Source organism: Mesocricetus auratus, unplaced genomic scaffold (genome assembly GCF_017639785.1).
Source record: "Mesocricetus auratus isolate SY011 unplaced genomic scaffold, BCM_Maur_2.0 contig_5868_pilon_obj, whole genome shotgun sequence".
NCBI lineage: Eukaryota > Metazoa > Chordata > Mammalia > Rodentia > Cricetidae > Mesocricetus > Mesocricetus auratus.
Window position 1 is genome coordinate 1868 of NW_024430982.1, and position 24938 is coordinate 26805.

The window sequence follows — 24938 nt, forward strand, 5'->3', positions numbered from 1 at the left end:
GGTTTCAGCAGCCTGGTCGTGACCCCTCTGAACATCAGTCCTCACTCTATTCAACCGGATTCCAGGAGTTCAGTTCAGTGTTTGCTATGGGTTTTGCTTTTGCTTCCATCAGCCAGTGCATGAAAACTCTAGGATGGCATATAAAGTAGTAATCAATTTCATTATCAGGGAAGGGAATTTAAGGTAACCTCTCCACCATTGCTTACATTGTTAGTTAGGGTCATCTTGTAGATCTCTGGACACTTCCCTAGTGCCAAATTTCTCTTTAAACTTATCATAGTTCCCTCTATTATGGCATCTCTTACTTGCTCTCTTGTATTCTTCTGCTGACTCAATTTTCCTGATCCCTTCTGTCCTCTTCTCCCCTCCTCTTCTCCTTTTCTCTTTCTCCTAGCTCCAACTCCCCTCCTGCCAAAATCTCAATTTGCTCTGAAGATTTCGTCTCTTCTCACTTCTCCAGGGGACCATGTATGTCATCTCTTAGGGTCTTTCTTTCCTACCTTCTCTGGCAGTGTGGACTGTAGGCTGGTAAATCTTTGCTCTATTTCTAAAATCCAGGTATGAGTGAGTAAATACCATGTTTGTCTTTTTGTATTTAAATTAGAAACAAGGTTGCTTCACATGTCAGTCCCAGCTCCCTCTCTCTCCAGTCCTCCCACACACTCCCACCATGCCCCCAGCCCCTCACCCAGTCATCACTTTGTTTCCCAGGGAGGGTGAGGCCCTATATGGGTGATAAGAACAGTCTGTCATTTCCTTCAGGGCAGGGTCTAGGCTCTTCCCCAAGAGTCCAGGGTGAGAGTGCATCTCTTATTGTGGGATGGGCACACAAATTCTATTTGAATGCCAGGGACAAATACTGATCTACTACCCCAGGCCCTATAGATTGCCTAGGCCTCCTCACTTAGGCCATCTTACTAACACCCACATTCAGGGGGTCTGGACCAGTCCCATGCTTGCCTCTCAGCCATCAGTCTGGGGTTCAGCAGCTCCCCTTTGTTCAGGTCAGCTGTTTCTGTGGGTTAAACAAGTCCAGTCTTGACCCCTTTGCTCATCAATCCTCCCTCTCTGTCACTGGGTTCCAGGAGTTCAGTTCAGTGTGTTTAGCTGTGGGTACCTGCCACTGCTTCCATCAGTCATTTGTTGAAGGTTCTAGGATGGTTTACTAGGAAGTAATCCAACTCATTATCAGGGAGGAGCATTTAAGGTAGTTTATCCACTATTTCATAGTTTGTCAGTTTATGTCATACTTGTAGATGTCTGGAAATCTCACTAGTGCCAAATCTCTCCTCAAATCTATAATGGCTACCTCTATTATGGTATCTCTCGTACTGCTCTCCTCTATTCTTTCCCCAACTTAGTCTTCCTGCCCCCCCATGTCCTCCTTGCCCCTCCTCTTCTCCCCCTCTCTTTTTCCCAGCTCCTTCTCACCTGCCTCCCATGCTCACAATCTGCTCAGGAGATCTTGCCTCATTCCTCTTCTCTGGGGGTACCATGCATATTTCGCTTATGGTCCTACCAATTTCCCAAATGCTCTGGCAGTGGGATTGTAGGCTGGCACTCCCCTGTTCCATATTTGTCTTTTGTGTCTGGGTTACCTCACTCAGGGTGGTTTCTTCTAGTTCCCTCCATTTGCTGCATACAAGAAGCACACCTGAAGTTTCAAGACAGATATTACCTCAGAGAAAATGATTTTCTGTATGTGACTTTTCAGTGTTCAAGTCTTGTTCTATATCCTTGAAGCATCCACAGCTAGTTGCACAATTTATTATCCAGTCACTGAATCCCAAGGTCATTTAATGTGTTCCAGAAACAGCAATGAGCAACACAAATCAGCCTTGGTCCTAAAGTGTAAGCATCTCTCTAGAAAAAGGTGGACTCATATGAGCAGAAAGTCTTTGGACCATCAACTCATTCTTACACTGACATTCTTTCATAATATAGTTTACAAGTGTTTTTCTCTCTTTTCTCAAATACACTGGCATGACTGCTTTTGTTATATTGCTGTTTTCCATATACAGAAATAATCAGTAATATCTTCCTGAATGAGACAAATTCTAAAAGCATTTGACAATCATAAAGTCAGTCTTGTGGCTATTGAAAATTAAGTTAATAGTTACAAATTGGAAACACAGCATACACACACAGAGAGAGAGTTTTTTTACTTCTCTTTTATGAAATATGTTCCTCTAAGGTATAGTCTCATGCATATTATTGAGAAAAATGAATGCTATATACAATACATATAAGTAAGACAGAATTTTTTCAAAGTTGTTTCTGTTACATGTCTCGATTGAGCGGGGCCAAAAATTACAGCAAAGGTCCACATTCTTAGACAAGAAAAAGAGGGTAATATATTTAGTCATAAAAGTCTCAGTTCTGTGATTCCACTTCTGAGCCCTTAGAAAAGCAGTACAGGAAGAGGAGCAATCTAAACATCTTTGCTGCATTAACAGAATGGAAACAAGTATTTTCTAATATGAAGACTACAGAATAGTCTGTTACAGTTATGTTCACGTGTGTGGGTGTATGCACTTATGAACACAGATACCTGCTGAAACCAGAAAATTGTGTCATACTCCCTGGTGCTGGAATTGCAGACTATTGTGAGCCTATAACACAGACAAAGATATTAATTATCAAAACTATATTCCCTCCAAAATGAGCAAACAGTCTTAATCATGAGTCATTTCTGGAGATTAATTTTAAAGGTTAGCATGGAGATATTTATATGAGTATTGCATTCATTGATAATATTCCACACTCTGAAAATTCAGAGGTCTTTCTCTTACTCCATTGTTCAGCAGAAAATACAAGATATTTGCTTATGTCATTCATGCACTTTCCTCTAAAATGATGCATGACATGTGTATATGTGTTAGTGTAAAGGTACCAAAATATTCCCTATGCATTAGTGGCATCCTAAATGTTGTTATATATCATTAATTTTATTGTATTCTTTTATTTGAAATAGCATAGTGGAGTAATATACTTTTTATTACATTTATATTATATATAAATTCAGATGATATATAATATATAGTAATATAAATATTCAGGGTTTTTGGTTTTGTTTGCATTCATTATTCTATCAATTACCAATTCATTATCTCCTAGTTCTAAACCTAGTAGAGTTTTACTTGATTTTACGGTACAGTTGCTGTGTCATATAAAATATCTGATTACAAGCTGGGCAATATTAAAATCCTACAGACCCTTAAAATTAGAAGGACATTAAAATGAGTTCTCACAGAAGCCAGCAGGCTCCATACATCTGAAGAGTGTAATGAACATGGTCTTACACAGAAATATAAATTTATTTAAAACACTATGGTTTAAATTTGTGGGTCTTTTTTCTAGCTCAACTATATGATTTACAAGTGTTAGTACTACCATAGCACTGCAATGTCAAGACTGAACTGGCTGGGAGCCTGTCCTAGGCTTCTTCACCATTGTGCTCAACCCCAGCTAGAGTTTTCTGATGCAACAAATGTACCCCTTTCCTGGAGAATGGTGCTAATAACCTAGGAGAGTGGGTGAGATCCTGGGTGAATATGTATTGTTGGCATAAGCATGGCCCGTCAAAGACATCACAGTCTCAAAACCGTAGAAATGGCAAAGCCTTCCCGGGGGTCAAGAATGGGAGAATAGCAAGGCCTTATACTAGTTCAAGCATGCGTGTTGACAGTGTGCACACAAAATATCATCTGCAATTTCCTCCTTCTGGATAACTGCATCCTGAGAATGTTCCCCTATAAGGCTGGAGAGAAGTTGCTGGACATTGATGTAGCATGCCTTTAATCCCAGCACTTGGGAGGCAGAGGCAGGCAGATCTCTATGAGTTCGAGGCCAGCCTGGTCTACAAGAGTGAGATTCAGGACAGCCTCCAAAGCAATACAGGGAAACCCTGTCTCAAAAAAAACCAAAAAAAAAAAAAGACTGGAGAGAAGAGATAACCCACCTCTCTTTGCTCAGCTGTATTTAATAAACCTACTTCCTTATTCAACTCTATGTAATATACATGCTGAATTACCAGGCTGCTGTTTAACCTCCAACAGAGTGCAGGACCCAACAGGTTTCAGTTTTTTTGTATTTATGTCTGTTGTTTCTTCATTTCCTGCCAACCCTAAAGTCCTGATGTTTGTGGCACTCTTTTTCTGTCTGTGTACTGGTTTAAGTACCTACCCAGAGCACCTATGAGATAATGCTCCTCAAACACTCTCTGCTCAGGTGTGTCCACTAGGCTCGGTATGAAGGAAACTGTCTTCCCAAAAAGCTTTTTTTGTAGTGTCTGGTGTTTTGTTCTACATAATTTTCAAATTGATAATTATGATAAAAAAAACTCCTTATTCTTGGTTGTGATCCAAGCCTTTAATGGCTAAGCCATCTCTCCAGATCATTAACCCCAGTCTGACGGCTGAAAGGCCAGCATGGGACTAAACATGGGTGTCAATGAGGAGGCCTTGGCAACCTTTGGGGCCTCGGGTACTAGATCATTATTTATCCCTGGCATCTGAATAGATTTTAGGAGCCCATTCCACATGGGGGAATGCTCTCTCAGCCTGGACACATGGAGGAGGGCCTAGAGTGTGTCCAGGATGATATGACAGACTTTGGAGATCCTCCATGAAGGTCCTCACCCTCCGTGGAGTGTGGGGTGAGGATTGGATGGGGGTTTGGGGTAGTAGGCAAAGGACAAGGGAGGAGTGGAAGGAAAGGGAGCTGGGATTGACATGTGAAGCAAGAATGTTTCTAATTTAAATAAATAATAAATCATTGAATATTTAAATAAATATTCAAATCATTGTGGTGATACCTGGGTGGACTTTGAACACATGCCCCCAAATTTCTTCCTCTCTTTCTGCAAAAGTTGTGCTTATTTCCCTTAGCAGAGATTAAATTTAAGGAATGAAAATCAGACTGCCTGAAGTAGAATCTGATTCTTCCATTTATTCCTCAATGATGTTTTATAAGTTATTCTCTTAGAAACTGCTTTTTCCTTACAGAGTTGTAAAAAATTAAATGTCGTTTTATGTGAGGTGCAATTACAGTTCTTTTCAAAGCAGTAATCAAGCAGTTAGGTTTCTTCCTTTCACCTATTTCTTCTGTGTTCTCATTAGGTTATAGTTACAGAACAGGAGAAAGTATAAATTTGGGAGCTATGTTTTAAAACTTCATTAATAATCTAACCTCAATATTCCTCTTTAATGGGGCACCTTTCCCAAGTGTCTTCCATTTCCACAATTTTTTGTATTATGCATAACTTTGCCTTTGCAATGACCCTCTAAATTATTTCCTTAAAGTGTGTCTTCAAGATGAAATGTAGCTCATAGGTCATGTCCCACCCTTGTCAAACACACACAGGAAAAACACAATAAAATGTATAAAGATTGAGGGCATGAGTTAGAACAAGAATTTTTTTTTGTACATTCTCTTAAATTTTCAACACACAAGACTAGCCTGGAATATAAAATTACCACATCACCTGTAATCAGGAATCCTGTTTTATTTCCCTTGAAATAGAGAAAGCAGTAGGGACCACAGGTCAGGCATGGGTGGGGTGAGGCAGAACGGAGGACAACAACAGTTTAAGTTCCATGGACTGCTTCTGCCTGCTGACCAAGTAAACACTGTTTACTACCCCAGATCATTCTGCTTTCCTCTTTCTTAATTAGTTTGTGAATGAGCTAATGTTTGCAGTGGACTATGAAATTAAAACAATGTCTTGTCTACTGTGGCAGCTAAACATTTTTACTAGGCAGATTTGTGTTCCACTCTCACTGTGATGTCTTTTTTTTCTGTTTGTTACAGAATAAGAAGGACAATTTCCAAGTGGCAGATGTGTCTGTTGGTAGGATAAACACTCCCAGCATACAGGACAATTAAATAATCTCAATGGGACCTGAGACAACTACAGGAACCACTTTTAACAATACTCAGGATACAGAGAAAGAAGGTCCAGGGGATTTTCTGTAAAGTAGCCTACCACATAAGGTCAGGTGATATCAGACCTGTCCTTTGACAGCCAAGAGTACTGAGTCTTTCCCTCTATATACCATCTGAAGAAGCTCTCCAAGAAGTTTTGAGGCAATAGTGATTAGAGTTTGTTGTTGCCAAGAAATTAGACAATGGAACAGTGAATTCACAAATACGTTCTCTCCCCAACCAATTCAGAGTAGGAACTCGTTCCTAAACCAGTGACACTGTCACGAGCTCTGTAATCTCAACATAGCATATTTTATTTTTGACTCTTATTTTAACTTTTAAATTATAATCCTTATAGAAAGTAAAATTACTATTTGTTTAAACCTTCATCTGATAAAGCCCTTGGGTGAATTAAAATAATATCCTCTTTTATATACATAAATACAACACAAATAAGAAGGCCCAGGGGAATCGTGTACTGTATTTTATATAAAGATGGACTAACTGTGAACAATGAGTACAGTGGTCATGTGAGTCAGACCCTGCAGCATTGATAGCTGGGACAACTCACATGTGATATATCTGCTGAAAGTAGCTTATAGGAAGAAAATAATCTTAGCCTTGAAGAAGAGAAATAATTTTAACAGGCAATGATTATCCTTGGATTTTCTAATAAAAGAGCTATGAGAAGAAAGTTAGGTACAAAGGGAATCATTAATTGGCTGGGTGAATTAGCGAAAGAACCAATGTTGGAAAACCTCCTGATCAGAGGTTGCAGTCTACCATGGCCTAGTAGCTTTGTCCAAGCTTGGTAACATGAAATACTCATTCCCCAGTGAGGCTTTCTGATTTCTGTATTCTCTACCTAGCCTTATCTTGATCATGTCTGACTCATCTCAAGAATGACTCCTGACATAGTTCCCTGCAAACCCTCTTCCCCTTCTGATCACATGGTAATTAAGTAACTTAGTAACTTTTTCTAGCTATGTTCATATGCTTACGCTGTCAGGAACCCAGCTATATGATTGGACCATGCTGTTTAATGCAAATTAGGTGATTGCCAGCCATTGTCCTGAAACCTATATATTCCACAAACTCTGAAATAAAGTTGAATTGTCTTACCAAAGTCATCTCCCAGACAGCTAACTCTATCATATCTACAGACATCTGAACTCTGTTCCCCATTGCTGCTCCCTCCACACTTGTGAATCTGTGGCTAGCAATCCTGAAGAGGAATAAACTCAGGAACCAACTTGACTCTTGCTAGAAAAAAGATGAAGACAATAAGCCCAAATGTAGATAGAGGTTAAGTTTAGGGATGGAGGGAGCTCAGTGATAAGCATCAATTCTGTATCCATTGTGATATTCCACTTAACATTTTGGGATCATTAGTCATTTTAAGATTTAAGATTAGTCAGATTCTGGGATTACCTTAAAGTTTGAGGAGAGGAGTTCATTATTTTAGGGGACATGTGCTTTGTATGTGAAAGAAATGGTTTTTAAGAAATATGGTGGCAACTGTCTTTAACAAGTGACTGAATGGCAGGGACCAATATTTGAGACGTTTGAGGATTCAATCATTTTTTAATAGGAAATCTAGCTCAGATTTGGCAATACCATGTTTCCATAAAAATAAATATACAATGTCCCATTGAGGATGTGTCAGACACTGGGAAACAACAGCTAAGTCTCTGAGTCATGCATTATCTACCAAAGGAAAAGAGTATGACAAAAACTATATTATCATCACCCATGGAAAAATCATGTTTGTAATCCTTCATTCAAACTCCATAAATTGAAACATGATCTAGATCTGAGATAGGACCACAATTTGTCCACAACTGGGAAACAATTGTTTGTCATTTCATGGCTTGAGCTAAAAGTTTAGCAAAGAACAAACATAAAGGTAAAATGTCCCCTTACAGTAGAATTCACCTGTAGGTAATAAAACATTATACATGCTTTTTAATGGAGGAATTGATGAGATGCAATGCTACATTGAAAACAAAAGAAACTGCACCCACCAGTTATTGTGCATGTCTATAATCTTGATGCCCTGTGCTGAAAGAAGAGGACTAGAATTATTTCTTTCAACTCTCCTGCCATCTCTCTGTCTCTGTCACTCTATCTCTGTCTCTCTGTCTCTCTCTCTGAGTGTGAGTTTGTGTGTGTGTGTGTGTGTGTGTGTGTGTGTGTGTGAATTCAGGTGTCCACAGAGGCCATAAAAGAAGCTTAATTTCCTGAACCTGGAATTACATCTTAGTTGCTGGGAACTGAACTGGGATGCTCTATGAGAGCAGCAAGGAGGTTAAGTTGGACTACGTAGTGCACATATACATTTAAAAAAACCACAGTTACTTAGTTTCTTTCCTGTTGCTCTGACATGGCACAATAGCCAAGGCAACTTAGAGAAGAAGGGTTGGGGGGTGGCTACATTTTCAGTCATGTTGGGGAGCATGACAGCAGGAAGGTGTGATGTAGGAGGACTATCTAGGAGCTCACATCTTGAAACAGGATCAGAAGACATGAGAGTAATAACTGGGAACGGTGAGATCTTCTAAAACCTGAGGCTTTCCTCCAGTGACCTACCTCCTCCAACAAGGCTTCATGTGACAGTCCTTCCCAAACAGTTTCATACACAGCAAAGTTGAAGAAAATTGTGATGAAGAATAATTAAAAATCCTTTTATAATGCAATCCTGGGAGCTGTGGGGCAGAACAGGCTCCCTGTGGTGAACTTCCTGACAGTCTTGAAGGACAAACAGGTATTAGTGTAGTAGAGGGTTTTTCCAGAGACTTGTCAGGATGAATGAAGCTTAAACTATCTCACATAACTGGGAAATAGTGTAGTGTATGGAACCAATGTCAGTTAGGTCTTTAGTAGCATCTTCTACAGGGCAGAGCAACTTCCTGGGTGAGGAGGTAAACTAAACAATGAAATAGCCCTGGGTTCTCATCCTGGTACTGTTCTTTTTCTTTCCAACACAGTCCCCATCAAGACACAACATTTGAGCCTCACAATACAATATTCGAGTTGCAGTTAGAATCACTGTGGAGCCTGAGGCTAACTTGGGTACCCACAGGACAGACTACATAGATGATTACAGGAAACACAGAGGCCCAGCCCATGCATGAATGCGCTAATCCATGGCCTGGGGTCTTGGATATAATAAAGGAAAAAGAAAGTGGGTAGAGAGCTTGCAAACACTTCTCTCTTCCTCTAGGTCTGCTGAATTCAAGTTAGCACAGCATTCAAGCTTCAGTACAGTTATTTCTGTCTATGCTTAATGAGGTTTTTACAGCAATGATTCAAAATTTACATCCTGTGTGAAAAAAGCATAGTTTGGTAAAAGAAAAAAAATACAGGATTGAGACTCAGTTTCAAACTGTGGACGAGACAGATCAGACTATAATTGTTAAATTTAGTTAACTAAATCTTCATTTAAGGAAACTAGAGATACTGCACCAGGACAATATGATAGGCATAGGTGCTGTGTGGCAAAATGCCACCCATTTACGCTCCACGGTTCAATGATATTTAATTTTAAAAGAGAATACCAAACAAAGGGAAGCTCTAGGAAACTGTGCTGGAGCAGGGGTGTCTAAGGAATTGTTTCTCCAGTTAACCATATAGGCTCTGTGAGAACTCACCGTCTCTGAAGTCTAGCAGACACCCTGAGTTAGCAGCAACAGTTGCCTTTATCAACTTTGTTACAGTTTATAAATGAGAAAATGTTAGAGTGAGGGTTCACAGAGGGTTGCACTGATGTTCCAGAAAGCAGCTGAGACCATGCAGCATGTAGCAAGGGTGGATTCCCAAATAAAGCTCCTGTGTGGGCTGGGTTCAAAACTGTGCAAAGGAAGACTGTGTATACAGGAAATGTGTGTACAGGAAATCAAGGATACCTGAAACTTGGAATGCTCATCTAAAAAAGCTGTGTCTGCTGAGGGGCTAACCCCAGAGAGAGCACCAGGTGCCACCGGCAACCCAACTGGTGGAGGATCGGGAAGTCCCGTGAGGCACTGAAGAGCTTTCCCATCGGGTTTGGTCTTACTGTGGTTCTCTTTTGTGACTGCTGGTTACTTTCTAACCAGCCTGGTTCTGCTGCGGACTTCTTTATCCTCCTCCCACCTATCTTCCTGCCTCATTGGCCAGAAGGTGTTTTCTTCATCAATTAATACTAGAAACATAAGCACAGAAGTGCATACCCCATCATGCTTTTCCATGTCCTGTCTTCCTCATTTTAGAATCAGAATATTTGTATCATTACTTGTTGAAAGTGGATGATTTGACTTTTGGTTTTATAGGGCCCCTCAACTAACAGACCACCTTGAATCTCAGATGAGTCCATAAAGGAAAAGAATAACATCATAGGGATTAAGGTAAGGACTTTTCGATGCAAAATTGACAAGGGGTAACACTAAAAGTTAATCTGCTGGTGTTGGCTTGCTTTTCAGTAGTAGAACCAATTCTCAAATGTGTTAGTGATTTGGAAAGTGACTGTGTTCCACTATAATTAATATGTGGAGACACAGGGCACACAGTCCACAGGAAGAAAGTCTGTCTATTTTGGATTTGTAGCCTCTAGACAAGGGTGGTATTAACTAAATTAGAAGTCAGTAAATCTGTGTGTTCACCATGAACCTCAAAGGATCCTTAAGTAATGAGATGAGTTTTTCATTTGTGATGGAGAAAGTCCTTTTCCCTTACAGAGGCAAGCAAAATGAAACAAAGACCTATTGGGAAACAACCTCAGGGTCAAACCAAAGTTACCGTGCACCATCTTCCAGAGTCATTCATTTCCAGTGGGGATTAGTTGTTACTTGCTAGAAAGCATCACTGCAAGTAGAAAAGGTTAAGTAAGGTCAAGTAGACAAGGTTAAATAAGGCAAATTAGGTTCTTGGTAGCAAATTTTGATCCTTAGATTCTTCATTAGTTTTCTCTTTAATCAGTATTTCCAACATGCTTTTTCAATATCTCCTCAGCTTTTTGGCAAACACTCAGGTGTTCTGGTATTCTTAATGTGTATAGAGACCAGGTCCTTGGCATTGGACATCAGCAGACTCCTTTAAATCTTACCTATGTAATGTGGCAATGACGACTCTTGGCAGATACTGCAATCTCTACTGTCACTTTTTATTTTTTATTCACTAATCATAGGCAAAAATTACAGGAGAATATTTCATTTGTCAGAGTATCATGATTTTGTCTTTAAGGAAATTCTCTTTAATAAAAGAACGATGCTGCCAAAACGTATGGGAAACTGTCATGCAATAAAGCCTGTGACATGGACACTTTGGCCACTTTAACTCACAGAAGATCTTTGCTGTAATAATGAATCGGACAGGAAGATAAATGACTACAGTTAACTTGTCATTAGTTTTAGTCTTGCTTTTGCAATATCTATCAACTCTACTGAAATGTCATCTTTAATTTAAAAATTGAAAATAATCCTTAAAATGAAATGGTCCATATAAGAACTAATAGCTCATGGAGTTCAATTAAATATGTAATGGATAATATATATACATATGGCCTTGCTGTACCAAATAGAGTGGTATATTTGATTTGATATTTTTAGACTCTTTTGAGCAAAAATAGCTTCTATTTTTGCCTTCTTACTTCAGCAATGCTATAGGTCATGAACTGTTTATTCACATGGACACTTTGGCCACTTTAACTCACAGAAGATCTTTGCTGTAATAATGAATCGGACATGAAGATAAATGACTACAGTTAACTTTTCATTAGTTTTTACCTGTTGTTATTTATTTAGTCATGAATGATTTATCTGTTTCAGTCTCTGGTGTTGCATGTAGTTTCCTTCCAAGTATCAAAGGTAGGTAAAAGAGGTTAAGTTCAAATCTGTTAAGTTCAATATCTAGAGCAAGATGTTTTCTAGAGTGATCTGTGGCTGACAAGTCTAGGAAACTTTGCACAGGTCTGTTGGGGAATGATCTGTGTTACTGAAAGAGAACCTTTATAAAACACAGAAACCAAACTGTATGTCCTAAAATAAAGAAAACTCTCATATGATTATATCTAGAAAAGACTTTAAAGAACTGTATTGAATTCTCTGTTTCTCTCACACACACACACACACACACACACACACACACACACACACACACTTTTGCAGAGGATTGGGACAGAGAGAATGGACAGGCATGGCCATTGAAGAACTTAAAGAGTTTATTGAAGATGTGAGGTTCCTCTTAGGTAGCCAGTATAGTGAACTGAGAATAAATATGAAAAAACATGCTTCAGGGTTGAGAATATCTGTGGTCCACACATACATCAGCAGAGTTGAAACATTTCTTCCTGTCCCTTTTTCTCCTTTCTTGTCACTCTCCTCCTGCTTCATCTCTCATCTCCCCAACCTGCCACTCTCTTAGTCACCCAATCCTGTCCTCTCCTCCCTTTGATATATGAGCAAGCAGCTCTCTTTTCTTAGCCTTGGACTTCTGGGCCCAAGAAATTCATCTTCCTGAATACTGGGACTACAGTACCTGTGTATCCCCCCACAAATGTGTGAATTTGCTTTCTTCAGACATCAAATCCTCTATTAAACTTCCAGTAGTTTTCATATCCCTCAAGGGTTCTATTTGCTTGCTTGTTTGTTTCCTTATAAACCCTGTGTTCCTCTACCTAAGTGTAGACTAGGAAGAAATGCCCCAGGCTTCTATGTCACACAAGAAGAGGTGACAGTCCTGTAAGATTGCTATGATGAAATCTTCTCCACACTGTTATGAACAGGGAAGCTGGATCAGAGAAGTATCCTTTGATAACTAAATAAGAGGATTTTTGATAAAATTCAATACCTATGATAGCTTGTAGGAGAAAAAACATAAAAATTGGGGAAGGAGAAGCATAGAAGACATTAATGACATAGCTTCACTTTTGAAGAGCTTGCTAATGGACAAGTGAAGGGAAGATACCGATCTGGGAGACTCTAACATAGAAGGGTTGGGAAAAAACAGACTTAAGGTCAGACCCTTGTCTTTTTGTTCCCCTCTATTTATGAGACACTAAGTAAGCTGCTGAGTTAGGGTGTTGATGACCACTGGGGTGGCATCAATTCTGTACCATTTCATCACAAAGAGATCCAAAATGTACATATTTGAAATGTTGATAATAAGTGAGCTTTCTAACTGGATTTGAATACTAATAGATTTTGGTGTCAACTTCTTTAACAATGAGGATACCCTCTCTAGCAAAAGTAATGACTGACTGTGAAATCCACTAACATCACTTCCTACTTGCTTTTATCTCCTATTTAAAATAATTCCAAAATAACAATGATCATTACATAATTGATACAGTTCTATAAATGTATTTTTCATCTTACATTGTAGTAGATTTTGCTCCATGAGACTGTCAAGTGCTCTCAGTGATTGTGTGTCAAAAGAAAATGAGGAATGAGAAAACAAGCAGAAGGTAAAGGAGCATTTGAAGCTCCTCAACTCCTGAACTCTGTATACTGAGGACTTGGTGGTGCAGGATGCGTGACTTCAATACAGTATTCACTCCATAGATGGGGCAATTTAAGGGCATGGTAGAGATGGAGACTGAGAACAGAAAAGTACTAAAGAAAATGCAGGTGTTTGTGAAAGGGATTTCAGAGTGTTTTTTGCAGGATATCACCTTAGCCCTGAAGAATGAGAATAAATCCATAACATAATAATGAATACACTTTGGGATGGAGAGATCAATTTTAGAATCACACTACGCTGAACAACGCAATCAAAAAGATACATGAGATGGGGTGCTGTATACCTTTATCCTGTTGTTGAGAAAGTAGTTCGAATTAGTCTCAATTATCCAGAACTTACCATCCAGACTTTACCTAATGCCAAACCTGATATAATAATATGTATTTTGCTCATATAATATTTGGAAAAAATAGTATTTGATACTGTTTGTGTGATTTTCCATTTATATCGCCATCTTTTACCTTTATTGAACACAGTCACTTGAATTATAAAACTAGCATGTGCTTTTTATAATTGTGCTTATGAAATAAATCAAGATACATATTCCAAACTCTCTATAGATATGGGCACATTATGCGTATAAAGTTAAATTCCAAAAATATGAAGATCAATTGTTTTAAAGTAAATAAATCCATGATTGCTAACACTCACATGACAATGCTTCATATTGAGGTCTAATTTTTTAAAACTCAATGACACAGAGAAAATAGGCTACTTAATGTATATATTCTCCTTTTTCAAGGAACATTAAACATATAAATATGGATGGATCACTGTAAAATTATAAAATAAAATGGAAGTTATTACCATCAATATATAATACAGTTTTTCAGGAAAAAATTGTTATTCTTTGCCATGTATGCATCTATCACAAGAGAAAATTAGTGACTCTTTATTTCAGTTTTCTTATCTGCAGTTAAACCTAAAGCAGTAGACTTCTCTAACTTATGCTAAGTTGCCTCCTCCCCCCCCCCAAAAACAGTTGTTCATAGCTGCCTTATTGACTTGTAGTGTGATACTAGGCAGGATTATTGTCTGTATATGAGTGACAATTGCATCCAAAATTACTTAGTTGTATAACCACAGGTTTACCTACAGGGACACAAGTGGGGAGGTATAGAAAACTTAACCTGATAAATCTTTGGGTGAGTTTAGCTAGGTTGAGAAGGAAATTCAGTCATTATTTTAGGTCATTACATTGATTTCTTTGATCTCTGTCATTATTAGGATTATTAATTATTCTTCTAAGTCATGTGTTCTCTGTAACTGCTACACCTCCCATATTCCCACCCCAAAAGAGGAGTCAGACACACAGAAATGGGAAGAGGTCTAATGAATATCACTGTCTGCCTTAGGTTTATTTTTTTAATTGCTGTGAAGAAATATGATGGCCACGGCAATTTTTATATATGGAAAACATTTCGTTGAGATGACTTACATTTTCAGCAGTTTAGTTTATGTTTAGGCAAAGCACACCTTTGCCCTTTTGGGTGAGGAATTAAAAACTCAACAGACTTTCTGCTGGATGTTCTTGCTGGCTTTATTAAACTTATATATGCACTGTTTTGCAGAAGTAAATCTTTTACCCTATCAAAATGCCTTGGTTAGTGTGGTCATTTTCCTGGGCTCATAGAGCCATTTTTCACATCAACTACCATGAATGTTGTTGGGATCGTGACCCAACTATCAAGGATAGTCACCTTTCCATATTAAGTTCTTATTTCTTGCTCAAAAGTATCCTTATTTTTTCTTTTGTTTTGTATGAACTGGTGAGAATGGATCTTAGGAGGCCTAGACACAAACTTTGTTACTAGCAATATTTCTATCCCTTCTTCATATGTAAACCGTAGATTGTCACAAGCATGCAAGACAACTGAAATCTTAAACCATAATAAAATTGAGATGATGAAATTTTAAAATATAAGTAGTTTAATATTCATTTTAAGAAAAAGAAAAGCTATTCACCGATGAGGAAAAATATTTCAAGGCATGTGTCTGTGGGTGGCTATATCTGTACAATAACAGAAATCGAGTTCCCTATCCCATTTCTGTCCTCAGACACTGTAGTAGATCTTTTTGGCAATTCTTTGGTATAAAGAAGCAGTGGGCTAAGAGGAACATTGAAAGAACTTGGACAACTGAGAAAGCCAAATGAATTTATCTATTTAAAAAAGTTTACCAAGCCATTCTTAAAGATCCAGACCCCTGAATGTGGGTGTCAGTGAGGAGGCCTAAGCCACCTATAGGGCCTTGGGTAGTAGATCAGTATTTATCCCTGGCATACAAATGGACTTTGCGTGCCCATCCTACAATTTGAGATTCTCTCTCAGCCTGGAGTCTTGGGGGAGGGTCTAGGCCCTGCCCTGGATGAAATGACAGACTATGGACACACCCCATGGAGGGCCTCACTCTCCCTTGGATAAGGAGTGGGAACTGGAGGAGGGGAGAGGGGGGAGTTGGTGGGAGGGCATGGGAGGCTGGGAGGGAGAGGGAGCTGGGATTGACATTTGAAGCAACCTTGTTTCTCATTTAAATATAAAATTAAAAAAGACAAAAATAAAAGATCTGCCTTAATTAGTTTACTGGGCCTACTTGTCTCTCTCTTTATCAACCCACAGCTAAAAAGCTAACATTGGCCCTACATGCAAGAAACTCCTATGAACAAAGAACAAATACTATCTTTACAGCAGACTCCAAGATCTAGGTATTGGATTTATATTTTGTAAATCTTTGGTCTCACTAAGAACCTTTCTCTTGTGGGAGTCCAGGGAAGCGGCGGTTCTTCCAGCAGCATCAGGTAAACAGGCCGGCTTCCCGGCCTGTGCTCCAGTGCCTGCAGATCGCCTGGGACCTGCACAGAGCTCCCAATCCCGGCGGGAGCCAAGCACCCCAGACTCCGGATCTTCGCTCACACCAACGAGACCAGGAAAGGAGAGGAGGCTGGGAGTCCAGTGAAGCAGGGGTTCTTCCAGCAGCATCAGGTAAACAGGCCGGCTTCCCGGCCTGTGCTCCAGTGCCTGCAGATCGCCTGGGACCTGCACAGAGCTCCCAATCCCGGCGGGAGCCAAGCACCCAGACCCCAGGTCTTCTCTCCCACCAACGAGACCAGGAAACCAGAGGACCCAGGGAGACCAGGGGAGTAGCTGTTCTGGATCAAGTACAACAGGACCCAGCATAGGGTCCAGGGGACCAGGTAAGAGGATAAGCGCCCCAGATTCCTGTTCTTCTTCTCCACCCACGGGACCAGCATTCAGACAAGGAATAGAAGAACCACCAGATTATTGGACTTGCTAGCACCCACCAAAGGGAACTCTGGTCCCCAGACCAGTAAGGGGCTCTTTCTGCACCCACTAGAAGAAGAGATGGGAAAGAGACAATACAAAAACACAGTCAGCAACAGAAAAACAAATATGACACCGCCAGATTCTAGAGACTCCACACCAGCAAGACCCCAACATTCCAATGCGGACGAAGCAGAAGAGAACGACCTTAAAAGCACTTTCATGAAAATGATAGAGGCCCTAAAAGAGGATATTGGAAAATCCCTCAAAGAAATGGAAGAAAAACAAACCAAAAAATGCAAGAATTGGAAGAAAAACAAACCAAAAAAGGCAGAAAATGGAAGAAGAAATGAAGCAAAAAATGCAAGAAATGGAAGAAAAAACAAAGCAAAAAATGCAAGAATTGGAAGAAGAATCATACCAAAAAAGGCAGGAAATGGAAGAAGAAACAAAGCAAAAAATGCAAGAAATGGTAGAAAAAACAAAGCAAAAAATGAAAAAATGGAAGAAGAAACAAACCAAAAAAGGCAGGAAATGGAAGAAGAAACAAAGCACAAAATGCGAGAAATGGAACAAAAAACAAACCAAAAAAGGCAACAAACGGACAAACAGATAAACAGAAAATTGCAAGAAGCAATGCAAACACTGCAAGGGTTGAAAACTGAAATAGAGTCATTAAAAAAACACAATCTGAAGAAAGGCAGAAAATAGAAAAGCTGGACAAACAGACAGGCACTACCAATACAAGCATTACCAACAGAATAGAAGAGATGGAAGAGAGAATCTCAAGTGTTGAAGATACGCTAGAGAAATGGATTTATCAACCAAAGAAAACCTTAAATCCAACAAATCCTTAACACAAAACATCCAGGAAATATGGGACACCATGAAAAGACCAAACCTAAGAATAATAGGTATAGAAGAAGGAGAAGAAATCCAGCTCAAAGGGGCAGAAGGTATATTCAACAAAATCATAGAAGAAAACTTTCCCAACCTTAAGAAAGACATGCCAATGAAGGTACAAGAAGCCTACAGAACACCAAATAGAGTGGACCACAAAAAAATCCCCTCGCCACATAATAATCAAGACCCCAAACATACAGAATAAAGAAAGAATATTAAGAGCAGCTAAGGAAAAAGGTCAAGTAACATATAAAGGCAGACCTATCAGAATTACACCTGATTTCTCCATGGAAACGCTGAAAGCCAGAAGGTCCTGGATAGATATTCTACCTACACTAAGAGACCACGGATGCCAGCCCAGACTACTATACCCGGCAAAGCTCTCAATCACTATAGACGGAGAAAACAAGATATTCCATGACAAAACTAGATTCAAGCAATATGTGTCCACTAACCCAGCCCTACAGAAAATTTTGGAAGGAAAACTCCAACCCAAGGAAGCTAACTACAACCAGAAAAACATAAGCATTAGAGAATCTCTCTCTACCAACAGCCAAAAGAACAAAGGGGTGAAATTCCACACATAATTCCACCAACAACAACCATCGCAAATCGAAGAAGGATGAGCAATCATTGGTCATTAATATCCCTCAATATTAATGGCCTTAACTCACCCATAAAAAGACACAGACTAGCAGATTGGATTCGAAGACAGAACCCTTCCTTCTGCTGCATACAGGAAACACACCTCACCCTTAAAGACAGACATTACCTGAGAATTAAAGGTTGGGAAAAAATTTTTCAATCGAATGGACCCAAGAAACAAGCCGGGGTAGCAATCCTAATATCTAACAAACTAGACTTTAAAATAAAATCAATCAAAAGAGATGAAGGAGGTCATTACATACTCATCACAGGTGAAACCCACCAAGAGGAAGTGTCTATTCTGAACATCTATGCCCCAAATACAAAGGCATCCACATTCGTTAAAAAAACATTATTAGAACTTAAATCTCATCTAAAGCCCCACACAGTTATAGTGGGAGATTTCAACACACCACTCTCACCACTAGACAGGAATACCAAACAGAAACTCAACAAAGAAGCAAAAGGGCTAATAGAAGTAATGACCCAACTGGGATTAACAGATATCTATAGAACATTTCATCCACATAAAAAAGAATATACCTTCTTCTCACCACCACATGGAACCTTCTCAAAAATCGACCACATACTTGGCAACATATCAAACCTCAGCAGCTACAAAAAATTGGAATAACTCCATGCATCTTATCAGACCACCATGCTTTAAAATTAGAATTCAACAACAACACAAATTGCAGAAAACCTACAAACTCATGGAAATTGAATAATGCTCAACTGCACCATCCCTGGGTCAAAGAGGAAATAAAAAAGAAATTAAAGACTTCCTCGAATTCAATGAGAATGAAGACACAACATACCCAAACCTATGGGACACTTTGAAAGCAGTGCTACGGGGAAGTTCATAGCGCTAAATGCTCACATGAAGAAACAGGAGAACAGTTATACCAGAGAATTAACATCACAGCTGAAAGCTCTAGAACACAAAGAAGCACACTCCCCCAGGAGGAGTAGACGCCAGGAAATAATCAAATTGAGGGCTGAAATCAATAAAGTAGAAACCAGGAAAACAATACAAAGAATCAACGCAACGAAGAGTTGGTTCTTTGAGAAAATCAACAAGATAGACAAACCTTTGTCCAAACTTACCAAACAGCAGAGAGTGAACACGCAAATTAACAAAATTAGAAATGAAAAGGGGGACATAACAACAGACTCTGAGGAAATCCAGAGAATCATTAGGTCATACTTTGAAAACCTGTACTCCACAAAATTCGAAAATTTAAAGGAAATGGATGATTTCCTGGACAGCTATCAATTGCCAAAACTAAATCAAGAACAGATAAGCAATTTAAATAGACCTATAACCCCTATGGAAATAGAAGCTGTCATCAAAAGTCTCCCAACCAAAAAAAGCCCAGGTCCAGATGGCCTCAGTGCAGAATTCTACCAGAAATTCAAAGAACAGCTTATACCAATTCTTCTCAAAGTGTTCCACACAATAGAAGCAGAAGGGTCTTTGCCAAACTCTTTCTATGAGGCTTCAATAACCTTGATCCCCAAGCCACACAAAGATACAACCAAGAAAGAGAACTTCAGACCAATATCCCTCATGAACATTGATGCAAAAATACTCAATAAAATACTGGCAAATCGGATCCAAGAACACATCAAAACAATCATTCACCACGATCAAGTAGGTTTCATCCCAGGAATGCAGGGATGGTTCAACATACGAAAATCCATCAACGTAATCCACCATATAAACAAGCTGAAAAACAAAAATCACATGATCATCTCACTAGATGCTGAAAAAGCCTTTGACAAAATCCAACACCCCTTCATGATAAAGGTCTTGGAGAGATCTGGGATAACAGGGACATACTTAAACATAATAAAAGCTATATACAGTAAACCAACAGCCAACATCAAACTAAATGGACAGAAACTCAATGCAATTCCTCTAAAATCAGGAACAAAACAAGGCTGTCCACTCTCTCCATACCTTTTCAACATGGTACTTGAAGTCCTAGCTATTGCCATACGACAACAAATGGGGATCAAGGGGATACAAATTGGGAAGGAAGAGGTCAAACTTTCACTGTTTGCAGACGATATGATAGTTTACAACAATGACCCAAAGAACTCTACCAGGGAACTCTTACAGCTGATTAACACCTTCAGCAAAGTGGCAGCCTACAAGATCAACTCAAGAAAATCAGTAGCCCTACTATATACAGATGATAAAAGGGCTGAAAGAGAAATCAGAGAAACATCACCCTTTACAATTGCCACAAACAACATAAAATACCTTGGGGTAACGCTAAACAAACAAGTGAAAGACCTGTATCGTAAGAACTTTGAATCTTTAAAGAAAGAAATTAAAGAAGCCCTCAGAAAATGGAAAGATCTCCCATGCTCTTGGATAGGTAGGATCAATGTAGTAAAAATGGCAATCCTGCCAAAAGCAATCTACAGATTCAATGCAATCCCCATTAAAATCCCAGCACAGTTCTTCACAGACCTTGAAAGAACAATAATCAATTTTGTATGGAAAAACAAAAGACCCAGGATAGCCAAAACAACCCTGTTCAACAAGGCAACGTCCGGAGGCATCACCATCCCTGACCTCAAGCTCTATTATAGAGCTATAGTCCTGAAAACAGCTTGGTATTGGCACAAAAATAGACAGGTAGACCAATGGAATCGAATTGAAAACCCGGGTATTAACCCACACACGTACGAACATCTGATCTTTGACAAAGAAGCTAAAAATATACAATGGAATAAAGAAAGCATCTTCAACAAATGGTGCTGGCATAATTGGAGACTGGCATGTAGAAGAATGCAGATCGATCCATGTCTATCGCCATGCACAAAACTTAAGTCCAAATGGATCAAAGACCTCAACATAAATCCAGCCACACTGAACCTCTTAGAAGAGAAAGTGGGTGGTACCATTGAACGAATTGGTACAGGAGACAGCTTCCTGAACATAACACCAGTAGCACAGGCAGTAAGATCAACAATTAATAAATGGGACCTACTGAAACTGAGAAGCTTCTGTAAGGCAAAGGACACAGTCAGCAAGACAAAAAGGCAGCCCACAGAATGGGAAAAATATTCACTAATCCCACATCTGACAGAGGGTTGATCTCCAAAATTTACAAAGAACTCAAGAAGCAAGTCTCCAAAACACCAAAGGACCCTATTAAAAAGTGGGCTGCAGAAATAAATAGAGAGTTTTCAATAGAGGAGTCTAAAATGGCTGAGAGGCACTTGAGAAAGGGCTCAACATCCTTAGCCATCCGGGAAATGCAAATCAAAACAACTCTCAGATACCATCTCACCCCTGTCAGAATGGCTAAAATCAAAAACACCAATGACAATTTATGCTGGAGAGGATGTGGTGAAAGGGGGACACTCCTCCATTGCTGGTGGGAGTGCCAACTGGTTCAGCCACTTTGGAAATCAGTGTGGAGATTCCTCAGAAAAATGGGAATAAACCTACCACAAGACCCAGCAACTCCACTCTTAGGCATATATCCAAAAGATGCCCATTCATACAACAAAGATGTCTGTTCCACTATGTTCATAGCAGCTTTATTTGTAATTGCCAGAACGTGGAAGCAACCTAGATGTCCCTCACCTGAAGAGTGGATAGAGAAAATGCAGTACATCTACACAATGGAGCACTATTCAGCAGAAAAAATAATGGAATCATGAGATTCGCAGGCAAATGGATGACACTAGAAGAAACCATCCTGAGTGAGGTAACCCAGTCACAAAAAGAGAAACACGGCATGTACTCTCTCATATATGGATTTTAGACATAGATCTGGGGAGTGCCAGCCTACAATCCTATGGCCAGAGAGTCTGGGAAACAGAAACTTTATTTAGTGGCTGATCGAGGAAGAGGCAGACTTCCTTGGTTAAGTACTGAGCTGAACTCAAGAAAGCCAGTAACAGAGAGGGAGGACTGATGATCAAAGGGATTAAGACTGGGCTGGTTTAACCCCCAGAAACAGCTGACCAGACAAAGGTTAACTCTTGAATCCCAGGTATTAGCCTGGGAAGCCAGCATGGGACTGATCAAGACCCCTGAATCTGGGTGTCAGTGAAGAGGCCTAGGGAATCTATTGAGCCTTAGGCAGCAGATCAGTACCCATCCCAAGTATACACACGGACTTTGGACTCCAATAGAACAATGTGAGGTGCACTCTCACCCTGAACTCTTGGGAAAGGGTCTAGGCCCTGCCCTATATGAAATGACACACTATGGACACCCCCATGGAGGGCCTCACCCTCCCTGGAGAAATGAGGGGATAACGGGGGGGGAGGGCACGGGAGGAAGGGAGGGAATGGGAGAGGGACCTGGAACTGACTTGTGAAGCAACCTTGATTCTTATCTAAATTTAAACTGTTCATAGCAAACTGAAAGTTAGCTTAGAATCAATCATTAAGTATAAATGAAATGTGTCAGGAATTATTTCTTTCTGCTTATTTTGTTTAATTATTGCAACCTATTTTTATGATATGTGAACAGATCAGTGAGTAGATGGGTTCAAAATAGAAGCAGTTTTTGTTTGCCTTGTTTTGTCATGTTGTTTATATGCTTTGATGACAGGATAGAAGCACAGTGAAACACATGCCAGCCTGAATCATATTGCAGTTGAGGTTACTGAATAGTTTCTTTAAAATTTGATGTTGGAAAACAAATGCTTATAACGACTTTATTCCACTTTTAGTACTAAACTTCATTAAGTACAATACTGATAGGGAACCAATGTAGTCTCTTTGCTGCAGGTGAGCTTGGGTAAGTAGCTCAGCAATCTGGGACTCCACTTGACTTGGGCTATGTACATACCCATCTTCTGAAAGATGATGTAGCAATATTTTGGCAATCCAGGACGTCCATCTTCATAAAACTTTGTGTACACACCATCACCACTCTGAACAATGGAATACGATTCTTCTACCACTGACAATCATCTAGTTATATCTGAGTAGAGAGGGAAATCTAGACTGAATTTGTTGTGAGTACATTTACAATGAACCAAACCGTGGACTTTTAATAAGAATCTCATTGTGTGTCTGTGAATAGTTGGATGTGAACAATATTTAAAGTGAAGGTCTTGTCCACATTGAAAAGATAAAAAGCTTACATAAATTAAATCTATAAGCCAAAATAGAGACCCACTCAAGATACAGCCTTATGAAACATGCTCTTCCTTCTCTTAGGAACTGTCAATAATAATTTTTTACTTGAGTGTACTTACTCAGGTGACATTGTCATTTTGATAGTTCTCCAAGATAAAACCTAAACTGCTTTACTTTTGTATAAAGTTTCCTTGATCCTTATCACATCTGTGTGAGCCTTTTGCTCCTTGAATATGAAGCAGAACCTGGAAACAGCCACCTGAGAGGCCAACCACCAGCTACATATTTACCACTGTCAGGTGTGCTGAGGGGATTTGTGATGTGGGACAATGCTTGTTAAATAGAAAAATGATTGGTCAGTAGCCAGGCAGGATGTATAGGAGGGACTACCAGACTAGGAGAATTCTGGGAAGAGGGAACAGAGAGTGATTTGCCAGCCAGATGCATAAGAAGCAAGATAAGAATGCCTTACTGAGAGAAGCCACGTGGATAGACACAGATAAAAATTAAGAGTTAATTTATGTTGTAAAAGCTTGTCAGTAATAAGCTTGAGGGATAATCCCAACAGTTTATATTTAATATAAGCCTCTGTGTGACAATTTGGGATTGAATGACTGCAAGACTAAGTGGGAAAGAAGCTTACATCCACAGATTTGCGATAAGATGCCCAACAGAGTCATTGTGTGAACACTGTGCTTTCACACACTAGTCATTGTCTTTAATTTTAATACACTTGTTTTCTTGTATCTTCATTTTCTGATAACACAGACATTTTTTAAGTTGTTATATTCTCACTCTTTACATACCAGACTTTGTGTTGTGAATAATTATTTTGTTAAGAACTAATTTAAGATGCAATACTTTCTCAGAGAACAAGCAGTTTATATGGAAAGAGAGAAAATAAGACAGAGACCTAAACCATTTGTCTGTGATTTTGATATTTAAGGAGACACTGCAGATCATTTGCAATATTTATTTTTTCTCTATTATTTATTTAATTTAGAATCAAGCACGTTTTACATGTCAATACCAGTTCCCTGCCACTTCCATCCACACCTGCCCCCCACTAATCCCCTATCCCAATCCTTTTTTGCTCCCCAGGGAAGGCTTCCCTGGGGCATCTTCAAAGTATGTCATATCCTTTGGAGCAGGGTCTAAGGTGAGAGAGTATCCCTTTATGGGGAATGGGGTCCCAAAGTTCATTCCTATGCTAGGGATGCTGATCTACTACCAGAGGCCCCATAGATTGCAGAGGCCTCCTAACTGACACCCACATTCAGGGGGTCTGAATGAGTCCTATACTGGTTTCCCATCTATCAGTCTGGGGTCCATGTGTTCTCACTTGTTCAGGTCAGCTGTTTCTCTGGGTTTCATCAGACCGGTCTCGACCCCTTTGCTCATCGATTCTCCCTCTTTGTAACTGGATTCCAGGAGTGCAGTTCAGTGTTTGCCTATGGGTATCTGCTTCTGCTTTCATCAGCTACTGGATGAATGCTCTAGGATGGCATATAAGGTAGTCATCATTCTCATTATTGGGAAGGGCATTTAAATACCCTGCACACCATTGCTTAG

General features: G+C 39.5%; 1 long non-coding RNA gene across 4 annotated transcripts in view; it reads left to right on the forward strand.

Annotated features, from left to right (window-relative positions):
- Positions 1 to 9999: 9999 nt before the first annotated feature.
- Positions 10000 to 24938, forward strand: part of LOC121138138 — a 41009-nt gene continuing 26070 nt past the window's right edge. For 2 of the 4 annotated variants that reach the window (XR_005875322.1, XR_005875324.1), the window contains exons 1-2: positions 10031 to 10307; positions 16038 to 16123. This is a non-coding gene — a long non-coding RNA (uncharacterized LOC121138138). Of the gene's footprint in view, positions 10308 to 16037; positions 16124 to 24938 lie in introns of all 4 variants that reach the window. The other 2 variants (XR_005875325.1, XR_005875323.1) reach the window with 2 other exon arrangements.